General features: G+C 38.1%; 1 protein-coding gene across 1 annotated transcript in view; it reads left to right on the top strand.

The window, feature by feature from the left end:
- The window catches only part of hdac5 (histone deacetylase 5), a 77,878-nt gene continuing 68,899 nt past the window's right edge, over positions 1-8,979 (top strand). Inside the window, exon 1 of the mRNA XM_067412519.1 lies at positions 1-358. The gene's annotated coding sequence lies outside the window, so the exon portion shown is untranslated. The remainder of the gene's footprint in view (positions 359-8,979) is intronic.

The following is an 8,979-nucleotide window of genomic DNA, read 5'->3' as shown; positions in this document are numbered from 1 at the left end:
AGACTCCGGATAAAAGTAGGCCATACTTTGTAGCAAACGCAGACACACGGAACACATCGTCAGCGGTCTTCACATCGGCATCTTTGAGACCCGCGAGACCCGCTCTGCGGGTTGTAATCTGTCGTGTCGCGCGCTATTTTTAGAACCCACAGCCGTGATCACGTGACCATCGAGAGCACGTCATTAATGTTGTTGTTGGTGGAGAAGCTGCAAATATGGAGGAAAGAGAGTTGAGACAGGAGAAATTGTACTTTTCATGAACAGGGGAGGAAAATAGCTTCGCAAAAGTGATAACGAGGAAGACCGGCGTTGAAATAAGACGGGCTGTGACGGCGTGCGGAACGACAACAAGTATCAGGTAAAGTAGAAAGAAACATTTACATTTTCTTATAGTGATGGTTTATGTTCTGTCTTTTCCCTCCTGGGTTTGACACCCACCGACAGGCAACGCTCTTGCCCGCAGGGAAACACATTATGTTGACAGCGGATGAATTTTGTAGTGCATTTAGAAAGCTTTACACCTTTTGCCCATTTGCGAATTCGCACACTGGACAGCCTTAAACAAACATCATGAGTTTGTCTGATTTAGTCCGAGTTCCTTCAAACTATCGCCATTTCTTTTGACCGTGGAAATCGCCTGACGGGATGAGTTTGATATTTTCATGACCACCGGTGTCCCCGTAAATATACCTGTACGTTTTGTACAGTCAATTGAAGGTTGATCGGTTTGAACTCCAGTATAGCGCAGAAGATGTTCTCCTGAGCTGTAGGAGAAGCGATTATATCATATTCATCATGATCTTATTTTATTGCGCAACGATGTATGAAAAGAAAGTGTCACGCGAGCTATTTTTTTTACAGACATACCGCAAGGTTATGATGACATTTTACAGTGATCAAAAGAAATTAGCTATGTCCGAACGAGATGTCTGAACTAGTGATTAATGTATGATTAATGTATGCGGTTCTTTGGTTTCGACATAAATTCTAGATGATTATAATCAAAATATGCTGAATTTATTCTCTGAACTGAAGTAACTGAAGTATTTTATCAGAGAACAGTATGTACTTTGGAAGAAGAATCTATCTATCTATCTATCTATCTATCTATCTATCTATCTATCTATCTATCTATCTATCTATCTATCTATCTATCTATCTATCTATCTATCTATCTGTCTGTCTGTCTGTCTGTCTGTCTGTCTGTCTGTCTGTCTGTCTGTCTGTCTGTCTGTTTGTCTCTCTCTGTCTGTCTGTCTGTCTGTCTGTCTGTCTGTCTCTCTCTCTCTCTCTCTCTCTATCTATCTATCTATCTATCTATCTATCTATCTATCTATCTATCTATCTATCTATCTATCTATCTATCTATCTATCTGTCTGTCTGTCTGTCTGTCTGTTTGTCTCTCTCTGTCTGTCTGTCTGTCTCTCTCTCTCTCTCTCTCTCTATCTATCTATCTATCTATCTATCTATCTATCTATCTATCTATCTATCTATCTATCTATCTATCTATCTATCTATCTATCTATCTATCTATCTATCTATCTATCTATCTATCTGTCTTATGAGATGATAACTGTATTTCACAGAGGTCATGTCAAGGCTCTCTGCTGTTTAGCGTTTTCACCTCTCTTGATAAGTGGGTTGACCGAGGACTCCAAGTAATCAAATAGTTTCTCAGGTTTTTTCCCCCCTTCTTCTCATGATTAACTCATCAAATGAAGTCACGACTTCAGCTGTCCCAGGAAATAGGCTGGTATATCACACATGCACCAAGATTGACATTTTTTGCTTGGCTGACGCAGGATGTAGCTCATTTGTCTTGGGTGTAACAATGAACACCTCTTTGTAGGTTAGTATTAGGGTTAGTATTGCTGTCTGGTTCAATTATGTAACATTAATTGGGCTGGATGAACCTCAACAAAAATAGTTTTGGTTGCATTTTATTGTGGTGCTTCTGAATCCTGAGAATCTCAAGTAGTGACTTTTTTTTAAACATGCATTTAGAAGATTGTTGATTTAATGTGTTTTTTTTTAAACCAACAATTAAAGGAGCAAGCTGTGTTTGCTCTTTAGGATGTGAGAGGGGTCAGCGGATAGGATATGGATATGCTCATGGATACAAGCACAAAATTCCTTAGTCACGGTTTACTAGTGAGTTGACTCCAGTTAATTCGAGGAATCAATGTCCACTTTACTGCTTATGGATCTGCTGAGCATCAGCTGTTTTTGAAGAAAAAAGTAAGTGTTCCTTAAAAAAGTGATTTTAGAATTTGCGAAACAGTAGGTCGAGGGATTGATGCACTGATGTGTCTGTGTAGAATTTTATGCAAATCAGATTAATTGAATTGCATATTTAGCCACGACTCTTGGTCAGTGCTCCTGTGTTTTGGATGCTAACCTAAATTGTGAAGATAAAGAAAACATAATGGAGGGAATTGGCTAAAATTGAGTTGTGTCCACCTGATAAAACACACTGTTTGCACTGTTTTAAATGTATTCAGATCACAAACTGGCCAAAATTCACTCTCAAAATATTTTCTGATTATAACTTTCAAAACTGCGATTTGGTTCTGAGTGCTTTCTCTGGACTTAAACAGCACTGGGTTGATCGTACCAGACAGATATTTTGATGAAAAAGGTGCAATCAACAAACTAGAAGCATGATTTAGTGGAAAGTGGAAAGTTTGTATTGAAAATAATGACAGTCACTGTCAGGTGTCAGTGCAGCAGAAGTCTATGAGCAGAGAAGAAATGAAGAACGAGACTTGGTTTCTGAAGAAAAAGAAGTCATCAAATAGCCTACATCTTTTTACATGCATCACCTTTTACTTGATTATACAATACTGATTCAAGATAATGTGCAGAGGATCATATTAGGATTACTATTCTGTTTATTTAGCCAATATTTTGCACTATAGGTGACCAACGATGCATTAAAAACTTTAAAAAAAATCACACAACAGTTATATATTTGGTAGTTTGATTCAATTGCATTAGCTCTTATCTTACAGTATGCATAGTTTTGTCTATTTTTGGTCGTTTGCTCATGGTTTGTTTTGATTGGCTCAATCTGAAAGGCTGTTGGACTTTGACCCACTCTTGCAGGGAAGCTGAGTTAGTGCTTGTAGTAAATGCAAGGCAATTGTACTTTATAGGTGCATAGATACTTTGAGTACTTTCTGTTTTCAAAGTAGGTCAATAAAAGGTGATTAAAACATTTAGTTTACATTTTTGACCTGGACATCTGTAGTTTTTCCAATTGTGTCTGTGCGTAAAACTTGTTCCGCTTCTTTGCCTTGCGCCTCACCTACACGTCCACGCTCACACCCTCGTCTTTACGACGTGGTTTGTCAGAATGGAATGCAGAATTCTGGTCTGTTTTACATTCTATATGAAGGGCATGGTGAGTCCTAATGAATAGATCCGAACCTGTGCACCACCCACAGCCACACCAGGCTCCTTCAGCCGCTTAACAATATGAGCTCAACCCCTCTGGGCCAGGAGGTGAGTGTGGAATGTAGGAGTGTGAAAATCTGAAAATATTTTGATGCGTTGAAAACAGATGTTGCCGTGGTTACGCTACACGGACAGGGGACGACCTGTACCCTTTTTCGTGATCCTGTCCGCTCAGAGGCATCCAAAAACTCCCTTTCAGGATTTTAGCATGACTGTTGAGGCTCTAAACATTTATGGTTGGGGTACATTTTCAGGGGCTTCAATGTTAGGAAATCCTCATTCTCTTCCATAATTTGAGCAGAAGATTGATGATTTTTAAATCGCTCTAGACATTACAGGTTCAAAAACAGTTGCGTAAAGTGGCATGAAATCAATGTGTAATCTTGTGACTGTGTAATCAAGGTGTGTTTCAGATGGTGTGTGACTTTCAGTTCCATGAAGAGTTTGTGTAATCAGCTTTTGAGCGTGGTAGTCATCCAAATCAATGATGTGCCTCTTGCACTCCGCAATGAATGAAAAGTCAGAAAACAAGGCAAGAATTGTCATTTGTCTTTGGATTTATAGGAGAGTTTAATGGGTGCACCATCCACAGCCTAAGCTTATATTTAATATGTTGTGATATTATTTGATTTTTGTCATGTAGTCAAATATATGCACTACCATTTAAAAATGTGTTTCATTATTTAAAAAAAGAAGAAGAAATTAACAGTTAATCAGCAAGGCGAATGAAATTGATCAAACTTTTGCATTGTTAGAAAATATTTTGATTTCAAATAAGTGCTGTTCTTTTGAACTTTATATAAATCAAAAAATCCTTAAAAATGATCTTTGATTGATGGATGAATCTTTTGTGTACTAATACCATAGAAGGAACAGAATTCAGGGGGTCTCTGGTTATTATTTATTTCTATTGGATTTGCTACACTGTCCTAAAAAACATAACTCTCAAGTCTTTTTTCTTAGAGCTCAGAGCTGCACAATTAATCATTAAAAATAATAATAAGCACAATGTCAATTTAAACACCCACACAAACTCATTCCTAAATGATAAGGATCCAAATCACCCTTTGAAAGTAACTTGACGCTTCAAATAACAACACTCATTAAAGGGATTCTTTCAGAAAGGTTGATTCATCTAGCAATGAGACAAATGAAGTATTTATGAGTAAGTCATTGAATCATTCATTCATTTTAAATATACATTTTGTCAGAACCTACAGTAAATTATGTATGTTATAGTTGTCTGTTCAGAATCATGGGTGAATCACTTAATTTATCCATAATTGTGCAACTCTACTTTGTCTAAATGTGTATGGTTGTAGCGGTAGAGATTGTCAATTTAGAGGATAATTGAGTACAAAGCACCACAACATAATCAATTTGTCAGTTGTTAATTAGTTAGTTGCTTTCATTGTGTTCAGGTTTTTTCGGGATGAATGGATAAATGATCAGGTGACATCAGACAATTAGTCTTTTTATTCACCATTCTGAATTCTCTGCCCCCCCAACACATACACACACACACGCACGCGCACACACACACACACACACACACACACACACACACACACACACACACACACACACACACACACACACACACACTGAACCTCTGTGTTTGCACTCAAATCTTTCGTGTGTTTGTAAGCGTACATTACGTTTTCTCTGACGTCTGATTTCTCAGTAAAGCTCTGGATTGTGTGGTGTTGCTCAACAGAGCTCTGTGTGAATCTGAATATCATGCTTTGTCAAAATGCAGTGAACTATTGGGTGAGTGAATAGCAGCCTTTTTGCAAACTGTGTCACACAGCTTATTTTAGACTTTACTGTTTTTATTTCATTCTGGTCTATATTTCAGCAGAATATTGAAAAGAATGGACCAGATTTCCCAATAGACTCCTTACAGTTTTCTGGGTTTATTTTTTTTAATGGGTCTCTTATTCAGGGTGATTTGTGGTGAGTAGGCTATCACACTGGCTCTTAACTGCACACTACTGACAAGGATTGTCCTGGACATTACAGGTTCAAAAACAGCTGAGTAAAGTGCCATGTAATCAGTGAGTAATCTAGTGACTACATTAAGGGTGTGTTTCAGAAAAATGTGGGTAACCAAACAGTTGACACTGACAGTATCCATTGACTTAAATAGTATGTAAAAAAAAAAAGAAAAGACTGTTGGGTTATCTACATTTTTTTTAAATATCATCTTCTGTGTTTACCCCGTGTGCTGCAGAGAGCTAGGGAGTCAAAAAAGTGTAGAGAAAAATATAAATTTCTCTACTTGAAATTGCTGAATTAATTAATTAATTAATCAATTAATTAATTCAATAAATAAATAGTTATTTATTGTATTATTATGATTATTATTTATTATAAGTTAAAAAGGACAGCATTATTAATTTTATCTTTTATTTATTTTATTTACAGAATTTGGCATTTTAATGCAGGTTCATTCTCTAAACAATGATCAAAATTATAAAATTTATATATTTTATATAATTTATTAATGAATTTTTTTACAAGTTTATAGCTGTCATCTGTTGTATGTTAATTTATCAGTGCTCAGTACATGTACATAATAAACTTTTATGTTTATTATTGGTCTTTATACATTGTATAGCTGCCGTTGTATATTGGTCATTTTGAAAATAACCTTTCATGTAGTGTGTAACATAGTTCTAAATTAACATCCTGCAATGTTTTAAGTCTGAAAGTGCTGCGTACATATTGTCTCTCAAAAGTAAGAGTCGAATCAATTCAACTAAACATTTTCAAACGAAGCACAAGCAGTTTCTTTGTGACGTCAAGACGAAACATTAGCATATTTCCCGTCCACACACGTCACTGAGCTCGCAGACACCAGGGAAACACTGAACCCCCTCAAACACTGCAGCGGATACTGGATAGCACCATGTCGAGAACACGCTGTGCTCTACAATGTGTTTATTGTGTTGCATATTGTGTATAAGTATGTGGCTAACAGGCTAACTCACGGTATTACTGTCTTACAGAAATACTACTGTAAATCAGCTCTGGGCTGCAGTATTACCTAAAACTGTGTCTATTTAATGCAGATTGTCTGTCATTCTTACTACTTTGAATAAAGATAAAGGGTGGAGCAAGATTTGTTTTGCAAACATTGTTTACATCAGTCATTCACGTTAGTGCTAGGCTAGCGTATGCACTTTGATACATGCGCCACAGTAAATTAGAAACACACACACACACACACAGGTTTGCTGATGTAACCACATTTGTTAATGCTGATGGTGAGGAATTATAGTTGAAACATCTCAATGTACCTCCTGCTCAAGGTTCGGGTTAAATAACTAGTTCTTCCAATGTTTCGGGCTCGCTGGGATGGATGTAAAATAGATGTCGTAGTTATTACCTTTACAGTGTGTACAGTCGCTGAGCTTTAGGAAACTTCCGGACGGAGCTGGAGTTCAGTTATGGTAAAAGGCGTTTGTTTTTCCGAAATACACACTGTATGCGTTAGACCAATCACAACAGACGGGCTGACGTAAAGTAGGCTCACGTAAAGGAGGGATTTAGAGAGATTGATTCATGTGTTGAGTCATTTAAGAATTATGGAACAATGTGTTGATGTGGAATCTATATTATGAGATCGTGAAACAGTTTTTTGACCTTAGATGCATGTAAACCGGTTGTAGGAGACCTCCAAAACAAAATTAGGAAACTTTAAAATAGCACAATAAGGGCTAGAGAAGTGTGTCAAGCATCAGTTGCTAAAGGGATAGAGAGTTTCATTTGTCTTTGTGGATGTGAGCCATGCAGGATCCCTGAACATCGTGGTTAGAAACTCGAGGTCTGGCGGAGGACACCGCCACTTTCTTGGGCGGCTGCCATACCTGCCATGCTCCATGCTGCATGCTAATGACCAATTTCAGCTTTCCGTTTGACTGCTCTAAAGCAGCAAGGACTCTGTAACCATACCTAACTGCATACACCTGCTACTAAAAGTGTAAATATTATAGACCCTAAATGTTGTACAACGTGTCCGTTGCATGATGACACATGAGCATATTTGTTTAAACGAGTCTTTACTCTGACGTTCATATTTGAATTTGAAGGGCCTCCTTTAAAATCAAGTCAAACAAGCCTCTTGATCTCATCTTGGTAGAATGACGTAAGGCTTTTGTCTCCACCGTCTCCTAGGTGACCACTTCCTGGGTCACCAAGCAGCGTTCACCTAATTTCTTGTGGAACAGCTCACCTGCCGCCCTGCGATCCAACAGGCCGCTTATTCCCTGCATATTTTATATGTCTCCACCCGCCAGGCAGGGAGTACATCAGCACACTAAATCTGTTGTACTATTTTAATCCTCACACGTCACTTGAATAATGCATCCGCAGTGCTCCAGTCAGCATTCAGAAGTAGTTAAAGGTTTTAAATACTACAATTATTCTTGCAAGTGCTTTCTGACACAACTTGTGTCACTTAAGGCACCCACACACTGATAATCTGGTTGATTTTGGGCCAGGTAAAGTCCTGATTATCTTGATGGTTTTACAGATTATTTTTATCAGAATTTCCTGTGGTGTGAGGTGTTAAGAGTGATTGAATCTGCAAGGAAGAATGTCAGGGCCACACCAATCTCAAGCTGTAAACATCCAACAAGTTGAATATTTATGATCAGAAATCTTGTTGAGTGGGGGGAACGCCGTGGAAGGAAACAATGCCAAATTAGAAAGCGAGCTGACAGAAGACTGAGGCATAAACAGAGAGAAGCAGTCCTAACACTTATCGCCATTTTTCTTGCCCGTCTGGCCCGTTTGTCAATTAAGTCAAAAGACATATTTGACCATGAGAGATTTTGCGATATTTTTTCACAATCAGGACTTTTTTTTTAGTCTCTTACGTTTTGAAAAGCTGTGACACATTTTTGTAATGTTGTAATGTTGTGACACAACATTGCAACACATTTGCATAATGCCCACCTATGGTCTTCATTGGCTGTGCGAACAACGTCTACTTTGACCCACCCTCAAACACTAACTTATTCGTGTTGTGCACGTGTTGAGAAGACACCGTTTTTTGGCAGCGAAAGCATATTCTTTTTGTATACACTTCCATAGGATAATGTGAAAAGCCAAAAATTGCCACAGTAGCTATGGTTCCATCATCCAGTTTTCATGCACATTTCGAAGTATTGCCTCAGAAATGAGTGGAAAACGCCAAAGAGTTAATATGTATAATGTGCAATGGAAATGCATTTGCAAAAAAAAAGTGGTTCATGTAGGTTGCCTACAATTGTAGGTTAGTGGTTTAATCCCCGGTTCCACCTGACCAAGTGTCGAGGTGTCCATGAGCAAGACCCCTAACCCCAGCTGCTCCCGACGAGCTTGATGGTGCCTTACATGGCTGATATCGCCGTCGGTGTATGAATGGATGAATGTGAGGCGATATGTAAAGCAATTTGGATGGCCATAGGTCTGTTGAAAGCGCTATATAAATGCAGTCCATTTATCATTTAAAATTACCAGTTCAACCGTCATCT

This window comes from Pseudorasbora parva, chromosome 2, assembly GCF_024679245.1.
Source record: "Pseudorasbora parva isolate DD20220531a chromosome 2, ASM2467924v1, whole genome shotgun sequence".
Taxonomy (NCBI): Eukaryota; Metazoa; Chordata; class Actinopteri; order Cypriniformes; family Gobionidae; genus Pseudorasbora; species Pseudorasbora parva.
The sequence above is the reverse complement of the archived record's forward strand: the minus strand, read 5'-3'. Positions and strand labels throughout refer to the sequence as shown.